Genomic DNA, 13266 nt, shown 5'->3' on the forward strand with positions numbered 1-13266 from the left:
CTAGGGAGATGCCTGGTTTGTTTCTATCTGGAATAGGCATAGTTCTTTTTAGGTCTCAGAAGTGATATTAGTTCAGTAAAAAGTTCTTAAATGCCTTTCTTTTCCCCAATCCGCCACCCAATTTTTCCACATCCATACCAACACTTGTTATTTTCTGGTTTCCTTAAGATTAAAAAAAATTATTTTAAAAGAATTTAAAGAGTTAATAGAACATCTGTCAGAACCCTGACCCCACGTCCACCAAATTGAGCAAAGCAGCCCATTCCTAACTCCAGGGGCAGCTATTTCCAGCTAAATCATGTTTCTAGAACCCAGCAAAGTAGTTTGTCACACAAAACAGCAGAGAATCAGATGAGTCAGGGATAAGATAGCTGGGGAAATCTGCCCAGCTACTGTCTTCTCCAGATGATGCTAGTTGTCATGAATTCATGAGCTTTGAAAAACGTAATGGGGAAAAACAGTCTCCAAGCAAGGGCAGGTACCATGTCTGGGAGGAAAATCCACTATCATGCTAACACACCTTGTTGCAAACTAGAAATTTGCCATGATGGTCACCCCATCACCAGTAATCAATCTTTCTATTTTTGCCATCCACCATATTCATCACTTCCTAACTTGCATTTTCCATTTGCTTTGCCTTCTTATGCTTGGCACTAACAATTTAAATCTAGAACCTTACTTAGTGCTCGGCAGTGCAAATGCAATTCTCTAGCACTGTAATTTAAAAACAGCAAATGGGTTCTGAACCCTAATGTCTTAGGGCTCTTTTCTCTATGGATGAATCGTTGTTTTACCTGTGTCTGCTTAGGAAATCTTGCACCTGTGTAGGTCAAGGGCACCTTGGAGCACCTGTATGCAGAGGCCACCTAACGTGTTAATGGCCCACACCTGTATTGAGTCTGTAGGGCCAGGATTGGCCCACAAGCTCCAAGAGACACCATCTATGGAGGACACCTGTGTGAACTATGTTTAGCTTGTTGGTGGCTGTGTGGTCCCCTGTGCTGTTGCTAATCCTTGAACTACCTTGCCCTTTTGATGAGGCCTAGACACCTTATCAGCTTTTGGCGCTGTGCAAGCCACCCTGCCTCTCTGTAAGCTGTCAATGGCCTGTGAACAAAGGCATATGCCACAGCCACTTACCAAGGTCAAGTAGTATGTAGCTCGAGGCTTAAAGCATTTGCCCAGGCTGTAGTGGTTAAAATCCAATTTCACAGTTGTATTAACCATTGTGTATGATCCTCTAAACCTTCCAAGGTTAAAACACCTGCTCATGCACTAAGATCCAAGGCTTAAATTCACTTTGCTGGCTTAAACGCTCTACATACATTTTATTCTTCTGAAATTTTACTTCTGGTCTCTTTCCTAAGATTGCTGACATACCGTGCTAGGTATTAGCGAGTTTGAGGTTAGATCTCCCAAACTACAATCCCCCATGCCTTTGGCTACAGGAACTGAAACTTCTCCCGAAAGACTTACAGTGATTAGAAGCAGAGGAGGACTTGTGTTCTGTGCACAAGAAAAGTGGAAGAGAAAGGAAGAGGAGAAGAAAGTGCCTTCAGGTTCTCCTTCCAGACAAAACCATCACACTGAGACAGCTTTTCGGCTTTCTGAGGAGGGGGGAGTGAGGAGACAGGGAAAAGCCTGGAGTCTTAGGGAACCATGGTTCCCTAAGCTCCTCAAGCATGACTTTGAGAACAACATCATAGCTCAGCTTCTTACCCACTGTGTATTCTTTCTATCTCTATAAGCTACAGTTTTCTCATCTTTAAAATGGAGATGTTAATGTTGACACAGAATGGTCATTGTATGGGTTAGAGATACACATGTCAAGCTGCTGTCATGCACACAGTAGGCTCTTAGTAAATACGATTCCTGATCTCAGTGCAGTCACAGCCCAGAGGGGACGAAAACACATTCAAGCAGATATATGACAAGCCAGAGTATGTGCTTAAGTGCTAAAAGAAAAAAGTCAAGTTCTCTAAGAGCCCAGACAAAGGAACGTTTATTTAATTCTAACATGGGTTGGAGTGGTGAGTAGGGTATATTGTGGATGATTTCATGAGAAGGATGGCTCTGGGGTTGAGTTTTTAAATTTCACGAGGGGCTCTTCCTTCTCTCGGTTCATTTGATGAGCGTGTTGTTTTGAACATCTACCGACTCAGAGGATCTGGGCAAGCAGAAATGTAAAATATAAATAACATAATTCCAGAATCTGTAGAGCTAGTTGGAGAAACATCACATACGCACACACACACACACACACACACACACACACACACACCCCTCTACTATGAATGTTTATGCCCCCCATTCATATGCTGAAATCCTAACCCCCTATGTGAGAATATTAGGAGTTGGGGTCTTTGGGAGGCGCTTAGGTCATGAGGGCAGAACCTTCATGAGTGGGCTTAGTGCCAGCATAAAAGAGGTCCCAGAGAGCTGCCTGCTTCTTTCACTATATGAAACACCGCGAGAAGATGACATCTATGAGCCAGGAAGCAAGTCCTCACCGGACATGGACTCTTCGGAGGACTTCATCTAGGCCTTCCAAATTCCAGAAATGTGAGAAGTAAATTTCTGTTGCCTATAAGTCACCTAGTCTATGGCAATTTGTTATAGCAGCCCAAAGTGATTAAGACACACACACACATACACACACACACACACCCAAGTGCATGCATAGCACAGACACAAGAATAAGCCAAAGTACTGTATCTGTAAGCAAAGTGGTGCAAAGCATACGTGCCAGGCTTGGGCAGAGAATGCTGGAGGGACAGTGTAGAAGAGCTCATCTGAGATGTTCTCCTAGAAGCTGGGAGCTTAATGATAAGAAAAAATTAGAAGAGGATGGGAAAAATGTTTGGAAGCAAGGCTATTTAAGGCCTATGGCAAGAAAGCAACGCATTGAAAGTGGTCAGAATAAAGAAGGATTGGAGGAGGTTCCTTTGGAGAAGTTTGGTCCCATAGAGACACCCAAGTGAGGTTGAAGAATCTGGCTGTGAATGAAAGGGCAGTAGGGAGCAGGTGGTTTGGAAACAAGCCATTTCCTAGCTCTGTGGAGCCATTTCCTTCCCATCAGGATATTCCTTTTTGTATTTAAGATCACAGTTGCTGTGTGCGGTGGCTCATGCTTGTAATCCCAGCACCATGGGAGGCCGAGGCAGGCGGATCACCAGAGGTCAGGAGTTCAAATACCAGCCTGGCCAAAATGACGAAACCCCTGTCTCTACTAAAATACAAAAATTAACCAGGTGCAGTGGCACGCGCCTGTAATCCCAGCTAATTGGGAGGCTGAGGCAGGAGATTTGCTTGAGTCCAGGAGGCAGAGGTTGCAGTGAGCCAAGATCATGCCACTGTACTCCAGCCTGGGTGACAGAGTGAGACCCTGTTTCAAAAAGCAAAACAACAACAACAACAGAAACAAACAAACAAACAAACAAAAAAAACCCAACCCTCAAATCACAGTCTTATCACAAAAGTATCCATGTAGAAAGCCTCCAATGGTACAGGGCACATTTCTCTTAAGGAGAGAAAGAGACCATTATGGACATGATGTTCCAATAATGCATCATTTATGTTTGAATATGAACATGTTTTCAAGCAGGTGAAGTAAAGTTGAAAGCCAATGTTATTTCGTGATCTACATTTATGTCTATTTTCTGAGTATTTCATTTTGTGTAGAGAAGTTCAGTGAAAAGAATAAATGATTTCCTTGCCTATTAATGAATGGAAATACGTTTAGTGGCTTCATTGTTTTGGGTTTCATCAGATTTCTCGGAAACTCAAAAGAAAGTAAATTGCGTGGTCTCAACTCAGCAAACTGTGGACAGTGGTCAGTGCTGTACACAATTAAGCTTGTGAGTCGGGACTCATCCAGAGAATGGGAAAAGAATTCTCACCCTCTCCCTCCAGCCTGGCAATGCTTCCCACAGAGAGCTTGCATCATTTAACAGCAGTGTCAGCTTATTGACCATCATAAACTGAAGTCTCACTGAAGCACGAATAAATAAATTAGTATCTTGAAAGTACATAACAGGAAAAGGATATAGAAAATAGCTGCAGGATCAAGAGTGCCCTAAAGTACAGCAGTCTGGGTAATGCAAGTGTTGAATTGGATCTTTCCCTGCTGCCGTGTTCCCCTAATAATAATATGGGCCCTCTGTACAGATGTCAGTTCCACTGACCCACCAGTATTTGAAAAGGAGGTCATGGGGAGTTATTCCTGCCACTCTTTTAAAAAACTAATTTGCTTATGGGATAGAGGTGGAAATTATCAGAGAATTGACAGGTGTAGGTTATCTCAGAGAATTGACAGGTGTGGGTTATCTCTTGTAGGGCCTCAGAATAGAGCAATGCCAAGGACCCACTGGGGGCCTGGTCTTGTGCTATTGACCTTACTGGTCTTCCAAAAGGGCTGCTCCCATTGGCTCTTGGGTGGGGTGGTAAATTTGCTAAACCAGGTTCACTGCACTTTCCCCTCACAAAGGAGTATATATGCCTGGAGTGGCTCCATTACCAGGCTCCATTTCCAGCACCTACCAATTGGCGCTGTGTATTTTTAAAAGAATAACATTGAGGCTCCTTGCCTTCTTTCAAACTGTGAGAGAGAGTAAGTTTCTATTCAGTGTTCTAGATGCTATCTGCTTAGTTTGATAGGGTTGTAGTGACTATCATGGGTGTTTTATTGAAGTCCAAAGTATCCCAGAAAATGTATATTCCTCTCTTTTCTTATTAAATGGTGCACAGGAACAAGCTCATCATCATCCTTATTTGATTGCAAATTGGTCTGTTGAATTATTTATTATTTCTTTATCCCTATTTCCCCGTCTTACCTTGAAGCCCTCTCCCTCCACCAAATGGCACACATTCTGCCCGAGGACAGAAACCAAGTTGATAGGAATGTGGCTAATTGGGTGTCTGGAGCAGCGTCATTTCCATACACTGATTTTCCCCACACTTGAGCAGTTATACAGGAAGCAAATTGGCAATTAAAGTAACCACACAATCCTGTCGCTGACACTGTCTTCCAATTATTTCCATTATTCAGATATGCTGTCAGAGCTTGCAAAGAGACAACCAGGTCAGCTTGCTCCAATTCTTCCCTTACTGGCAAATTCTTCCCAGGTGATTGTAACAGCAGGGAAGGACTATACAAACAGAGCTGAGCTTTCCAAATCTTCGTCAGGCTCAGGAGGAGCTGCACAGGCTATCGTCGGGACTGATTATCATATGAACCTCCCTTGCTGGCGGATACTCCCTTCTTGTGCTGTGGGATACCCAGGTTCTTCCACAAGTACAGTTGTCAACAGGTGCCATCAGGGAGAGCTTCCAGCAAGAGGGGTAGAATGTGAAATTGCAATGCCACTGATCTAGCAAATCCCCATCTTCCTGGGTGCCTTTTCTGGGTGCAATAAATTACAGGCTCATTTCTCCCACCATGGGCAGAGGGCCATCTTGATAGATGGTGAGGTGGGTCAGCAGCTGCCCAGAGATGGAGACTGTATCCAGAGAGTTGCACTGGGGAAGGGCAGGCTGCCCCGTCATTCAACGTGAGCTCTTCTGCAAAGGTTAGATGAGACATGGTTGAAACAGCTTGTTGCTAACCAAATATGTTAATAAGGAGGCTGGAGGCATTCTGATTTGGTGTTTTGGCCTTGCTTAATTCCAAAGGGAAGCAGGCTTTGCAGTAAAGTGATTCTTGATCTTCGTTATGATTCTTGCCTTCACTGGGGAGGCTCGATCCTGGCAAATTGGGTTGAGACTGGGCATGGATGGACAGGGTGAATGTGAATTAAAGCATATTTCAAAGCAGGTTGCATGTCCTTGTAGATTCACTAAAACGGAGCATCGGGTTCCGTTTATGTCAGGTATTGTCCTGGGGGCAATGACTGGAGAGCACAGGTTTCATAGAGACTGTGGGGTCCCCCAATTTGAGCTCAAATGGCTTTCTGGCCAATGAGGTTAAAGAAAAGGATACTTGGAGGGGCAGAGTATGATGCTGATGTGTGTGAATGTGTGTGTGTGTGTGTGTGTGTGTGAATGTGTGTGTGAGTGTGTGTGTGCACGCACATGCTGACAGCCGGGGAAGATTCCCATTCACCCGGGTTTCCCAGTTCCCAGGCCAGGATGGCTACACACCTTTGAGACTAAGTGCTGAGATGTGGCTTTTGCCTGTATTTCAGGCCTGGCCCAGAGAAAGAGATGAAAGCTGACAAGCAGCTCTCAGAATCACCCTTGCTGTCAGGTTTGGCTTGTGGAGCTGATGGGAGTCTGAGAGACATCAGGGTAGAAGCCGCCTGTCTCAGTGAGCTTCCCGTGCTCATCTGGCTTTGCGAAAGACTCTCAGCCTCGTTTGCTTATCCTCCATCACGGGCCAAGCACTTTGTTTGGGAATGAGGGGCCCTCGGCACTTACTGTGGTGTTCTCGGCCTTTGGGGCCTTGGCCAAGAGTCAGGTGGAAAGAGTTCCACCCTAATATCCGCTCCCATGCTTCCTCCCAGAGCAGGGGATGGGGGAGTATGGGGAGAAAAAGGCTCCTTAGGGATTTACTTCACGTTAAAAAATATTTACTAGGTACTTAACAGGTATGCAAAAATTTACCAGTGGCTGGGGTGGGTAATGGGGATGTATCAATTAACTAATTAATTAGACAAATGTATTAGACATTGACTGTGGGTCAGGCACTATGCTGAGCACTGGGGATATAGCAATTTAAAAAAAAGCCATGGCCAGGCACGGTGGCTCACACCTGTAATCCCAGCACTTTGGAAGGCCAAGGTGGGCAGATCACCTGAGGTCAGGAGTTTGAGACCAGCCTGGCCACCATGGTGAAACCCTGTCTATGCTAAAATACACAAAAAAATTAGCTGGGCATGGTGGCACGCACCTGTAATCCCAGCTACTCAGGAGACTGAGGCACGAGAATCGTTTGAACCTGGGAGGTGGAGGTTGCAGCGAGCCAAGATGGCGCCACTGCACTCCGGCCTGGGTAATAGGGTGAGACTCTGTTTCAAAAAAAAAAAAACAAAAAACAACCAAAACCCCAAAAAGCCCAAATTCCTGCCCTCACAGAGCTTACTGTATAGAGGGGGAGACTCAAAATAAACAAAATGGATATGTTACGTAAGGAAAGCATAGTGGGCAGGACTGTGCACTCTCCAGGCCGACCTCCTGGTGTTTCAGTCCTGGCTCCACTGCTTGGCCATTTTGTAATCTTGGGCAAGCGACTTAATTTCTCTGTGGCTCAGTTTCCTCATCTGTGAAGTGGGATCAACAGGCGACTCACTCTGCAATGCTGCTGTGAGGGTTAAATGAAATAGTGCATGCAAAGCTCTTAGAACAGGTCCAGCATGCAGCGAGCCTTCCCGAAGGGTTTGCTGTGATTTTGTTGATGTTAGATGGTGAGAAGTGCTCTAGAGAGAAATGAAAGGAAAGGCTCGAGGAGCAGGGGATAGTTTAAGTTTCAGATGGGGCCATCAGGGAAGGTATCATTGAGAGGGGGTCACTGGAGCCAGGACTGAGCTCAGAAATTTGAGGCTGCTTGGGGGAAGAGTCCACCAGGTAGAGGCAGCTGCTAGGGCAAACACCCTTACTCAGAGGCGGTGAGGAATATTAAGAAAAACAGCAAGAAGCCCATGTGGCTGGGGTTGGAAACAGGAGGGTGTGCAGGTGAAGGGAGTGGTGGAGACAAATCATGTAGGACCTTGTCTGTCACTGTAAAAGTAGATATCTGGAAAGATCTCCTGACCTCAATAAGTTGATTGCTTTCTTGGCAAAGGTGACAACTTAGAGGCTGTGGCTGACAATATTCCTGGGGTTTTATATTCGAAGTCTGAGGGACGTCATTAAAAATTTTTCCTCCTAGGTCTTGATATTTGATCTACTATTCTTTGACGGGTGGGATAAGTCCTTGAGTCTATTCTTTTTCTATGAACCGTCATTTAACCTTCATAAGGAGAAAAGATAAAAGAAAAAAATTACCCATGATTCTATCACCTTGGTAATATAACTGTCTTGATTTTACAACATTTCAGACTGAAAGCTTTTAAATAAAATGGGGATGATAATATCTGCTTGCAAGGTTGCTGATGATGGACTAAATGTTTAACTGTGAATGGGGGTGGAGTGGACACTGGCCACACCCCTTTGGAATCTCCATATGCACAGGCTGGGGGCTGGGCACTTCTAGAGGATGAGAGACGTCCACTCTGTGCGGCCATTGATCCAACTTCAGAGCCAACAGTGGAGGTGGAAGATCGGGAATAATTGGGCAAATCATATGAGGTTAAAGCTTCATGACTTGGTAAACAGTTGCCTAAAGGAAGGTGGGAGAGGAAGGCAAGGCAAAGAAAACTCCAAGGGTTTGGTTATGGGCTCCTGGGAAGTAGTGAATTTATAATGGAAATAGGAAAATTAGGAAGAAAAAACCCTGAATTGTGGGGTTCCATTTTGGATGTGCAGAGTTGAGGAGACTAAAGCAGTATTTCTTACCTCTGGGACACATGGGAATTTCCTAAATGGTTATAAAATGTGGATGACTAGGCCCCACTCTTACCTACTAAATCAGTAGTTCCGGGGTGGAGCCAGGGTACTGGTATTTTGTAAAAGCTACAGTGATTGCAATGTGTAATCAGGGCTGAGGACACTTGCACTAGAAAATAAATTCAGCTGTTGATGTTCTCAAGAAATGTAAGAGCTAGGGAGAAATATCTGGGAGTTGGTTGCACAAAGGCCATTGGACAAGAAGGTTGAGAAAGAATAAATTAAAAGAATAAGAGAGGCCTATCACTGTCTCAAAGAAAACTGGGGCAAACAGTATGAACATACTGGTTTGAGTATGCCATTTGTTTCCTGCTGGGCCCTGAATGATTGCTTTCAATGGCTGCCCCAAAACATGCACTTAATTCTAAACATTTTTGCGTAATGCTAACATCACAGGAGTAAGTGAAAGCTTGCTGAAATGCTTCAATGTGAGCTGATAAAGCAGCCTTTTCCCGCTGTGTTTCTTTGCTGGACACAGGATTAAGGGCACGCCTTACAGATCTCCACACCTGTAAGTTTTGGGAATCATGGAGGCTGACTATGAATAGAATGCTTTTGGCTCTTGGAAGACTTTCAGCAGGGCTTAGGCACTGACCATGCTTCTAAGCCTTTTATGCTCTGTGAAATGTGTTTTTCTCAGCATCTCCAGCTCCAGGCAACATGGATTGTGATAGATCTGGATAGAGATAATGTCAAGGGAAGACAAGCACTGAAAAGGGTTATACACTCCTAAAAGCATGGGAAATAGCTGCCAATCACCCTGAGGTAAGAGGGGAAGAGACTGCTTGCAGAAAAGCACATGGCCACAGTGCAGGTCAGCGGATGATCAAAGCCATCCGCTCTTCACCTCTCTTGTCTTCAGGGATTCCAGAGAGCAGAGAACAAACACCAGCCCTACAGAGAGGCAATTTGAAACAGTGTCTTGGAGACTTTGTATTAAAATCTTTAAGTTAATGTTGAAGAACGACCGACATATGATCCTCTTTACCATGACATCAGCCACACCTCACAAACATCCCAAACGTGTTGGAGAGTGCTGTGTGTCAGCAATCAGCAGTTGCCAGCAATTGCACAAGTCAGCCTCTAACATCAACTAGGGAGAAAGCCAGGGAACAAACCGAAGGTGAGATTCCAGTTTTTGTTTTTGTTTTCCTCTTTTCTCAAGAACAGGGCAGGAGAACCTCACAAAATGGATGGACAACCTATCTTGGTTTGTCCAGAACTTTCCTGATTTTGGTGGTGAAAGTCCTGGTTCTCATAGTTGGTTGCTGAGAGATGTGATATCAATGGCTGTGTATTGATTGCTCTTAAATATGCACATTTGAATACTGATTTGTTTTCTTTATGGTAATGTGTGACTGGACGGCTTACACTCATTCTTAGTATATCTTCACAATGCAGTGGGATGTTTTCTACTGGCAAATTTAAAATTAGACCTTTTAATCCTGGATCAGAGGAACTTCATGACAAGAAGGCCTAATTTGTCTTTCCATGAAGGATCTAACAAAATACTTTAAAAAGGTTGATAAACTCAGGAATGGCTGATACAACTTTTAAACTATTAATTTGTAGACTTTTTTTCACCAGCTGATATTGTTTGGGGTTATTTACTGGGTCTTTATAGATGTCAATTAAAAAATATTGCTAATATTCTTTTTTGGCTCCTAAGAATCTTTTTCAATCCCAAAGCAGAATTTCTTTCAAAATCAATTAATATTTTTCTTCCTTTGCTCATTTCAAAAGTCACACTTTCAGTGGAATCTGTCTTGACTTTCCCTGTGGAGGGAAAACAAACAAGAAACAAAATATCCTGGAACATGATGATGCTGTGTTGGTGAGGGACAAGAACTCGTCAGTGAGAGGCAGAGAGAAGTCCCTCCCTAAGCTCAGGAGAGCAGCACTATTGGTCTCTGCATTCCAACCGTGGCTGCAGGATGGAAGCACTCGGTGCCGGTCCCCACCACTGGAGACCCTGATATGATTCTTCTGGGAGTTGTCTGAGCTACTCCCCAGCAACATCCCCTAAGCAACTTTTTTTTTTTTTTTTTTTTTTTTGAGACGGAGTCTCGCTCTGTCACCCGGGCTGGAGTGCAGTGGCGCGATCTCAGCTCACTGCAAGCACCGCCTCCCGGATTCACGCCATTCTCCTGCCTCAACCTCCCGAGTAGTTGGGACTACAGGTGCCCACCACCACGCCCAGCAAATTTTTTGTATTTTTAGTAGAGATGGGGTTTCACCGTGTTAGCCAGAATGGTCTCAATCCCCTGACCTCATGATCCGCCCGCCTCGGCCTCCCAAAGTGCTGGGATTACAGGCATGAGCCACCGTGCCCGGCCCGTGAGCAACTTTTAATGGGAAGCCAAGATTGAAAACCCTCTGCCTTAGCGACATTAAACACTTGCAGATTTTCAAGTTTACCCTCTTGTTCTATGTCTTTGTGTCTTTTCCCACCTACCTTCCACCTGTTCATTTAAACTCAGCTCCCCCTTGGAAGTTTTCCCTGACCCCCTTCGCCAGGTGCCTCTCCTTTGCCATTATGGTACTATGCACTTTACACAAGTCTATACATGTGTTGTCAACTTAAAAATCACACAATCTGTAAATTTGGAAAGGAGACTTTATTTCTTATGAAGGGTTACAGCCTGCAAGGTGGCCATTCTGACAGGCTAGGAAGTATAGCCTCTGTTCAAAGCCTAAAAGCAAGTACTTCAAGGGAAACAGGGGCAAGACACAAATTTAAACTGAATGGGTTGGCTAAGTATACATATTCGACAGGTGACGGGGAGTTATGAATATTCATGAAGGATGTCCTGATGCATGTGTACTGAGCAGGCATGTAACAGATGACCCATGTTTACTTTGGGGTGGAGACATAACATTTAAATGTATTACATGTATTACAGTTAGGCCATATTTGTCAAAAGGTCTTTTCAGGACATAAAGGCATTCAAGGGCTCAGCCTCTGAAAACTTGCCAGATCCAGTCCATGGTCAGTGGTCTTCTTATCAGAAGAAAGTTACTAAAATCAGTCTCTTGTTTGATCAAAGCTGTAGTTATGACTGTAGGAATTGAGGGGTGGGAGTTAGCGCCTGGCAGTGGATGAGCTGCTAATTGTTTTAATATTGCTTATCTAGAGGTCAGGGCTTGCTTAGCTACTAAGGAAGAAGAAAAACTTGTGGCAGTTAGAATATAGCTTATTCTTTAAGTGTGAGGGTGCGTGACTTAATCCTTGTATGGCATGGCCTTGGGTCCTGTTTATAATTTGGTATCTCATTGCCACAGAGTGTGTTCTGTCCGTCTCATGATCTGTATTTTAACATTAATGCTGGCCAGTTGTTGAGTCTAAACCACAAAAGGGAGGGTGTGTGATGAGGTGTGTCTGACCTGTCCTGTCATGGCTGGGAACTCAGTTTTTGAGGTTTCTCTGGGGTCCTCTTAGCCAATCTGTCCAGTCGGTTGGTGGAGGGAGCTTAGGATTTTAGTTTTAGCTTACAGTGTATATATGCATTTCTAGAAGAATCATATCAGGGTTTCCAGTAGTGGGACCCAGGCACCAAGTGCTTCCATCCTGCAGCCACGGTTGGGATACAGGGACCAATAGTGCTTCTCTCCATGACGAATTCTTAAGAGGAAGTGATGAGGGCCACCTGCACTTAGGGAGGGACTTCTCTCTGCCTCTCACTGAAGAGTTTTTGTCCCTCCAAACACCATCATCATCATGTTCCAGGATATTTTATTTCTTGTTTTCTTTCCCTTCCACAGGGAAAGTCAAGTCCATTTATAGTGTCTATATGCATTTATGTTCACCCATTTTTAGTTTTTTGACTGGAAGCATCCATTGCCCCTTACTGCTGGGGGTATAAGCCCTACTGTGTATGTCTGATGAACCTGTTGGTGCAGAAACACACTAGGTTGGACTTGGGGCTTTTAATCTTGGGATACCAACAAGAAGTCATAGCGAGAGTTCAGAATTCATCTGCTGTCCACATACTTTTTGTGGATATAGGTTTTTTTTTTTTTTTAAATGGTGCTGAAAGATCTTTGAAATCTGATATCATGTACCCTCAGACCAAGCCAGGTATACCTGGGTGAGATGTGCTGAGTTAGAGGCAAATACTATCAGAGCCCAAAGCACATCCTCTCTCTCTTCCCCTTACATGCCTCTCTTGCTCTCTCCATCTCTCCCCACCTTTCCCCGTGCCTCCTCCTCCTGTTGCTTTGATGGATTTCTGACTTCATAGCAGCCACTGTCAAGTCCGGAACTCCTGGCTCCCTCAGGGCGCCACATCCTGCTAGACTGCTCACACATTATTAGGTGTGCTAAGGCTATCCACATCGTTATCAGGTTTCATTTTATGTCCACGAGACCCCACAATCATATAATCTCAATGAGCTGCTCTTGTACCAGGAATAAGGAGAATCACTCCTTGCTCTCAGTCACATTTCTCTCTTCCACAGGACAATGCCCACCTCTCTGTCTCTTTCTTTCTCCACTGTCTTTCAGCTCCATAGCAGATGGGAAAAAATAGCTATTGGTTGGTAGCACAAAAAGAAAAGAAGAAGGGGGATGGGGTGGGGAGGAGAGAGGAATAATGAAGGTGGAAAATGGCAAGAAGGAAATAAAGGCAAAGCACATCAACCAGGTTAGAACTTGTGACATAAAAGGAGAGGGTTGGCGGTCTGCCAGGAGATGACGTGGGAAAACAGGAAAGAACTGGAAGAATC

At 44.5% G+C, this 13266-nt stretch overlaps 1 protein-coding gene across 12 annotated transcripts in view; it reads right to left on the reverse strand.

The window, feature by feature from the left end:
* Positions 1–13266, reverse strand: part of BASP1 (brain abundant membrane attached signal protein 1) — a 1209505-nt gene that overhangs the window by 884276 nt on the left and 311963 nt on the right. The gene's annotated exons all lie outside the window — the stretch shown is intronic.

This window comes from Macaca thibetana, chromosome 6 (genome assembly GCF_024542745.1).
Source record: "Macaca thibetana thibetana isolate TM-01 chromosome 6, ASM2454274v1, whole genome shotgun sequence".
Classification (NCBI taxonomy): Eukaryota; Metazoa; Chordata; class Mammalia; order Primates; family Cercopithecidae; genus Macaca; species Macaca thibetana.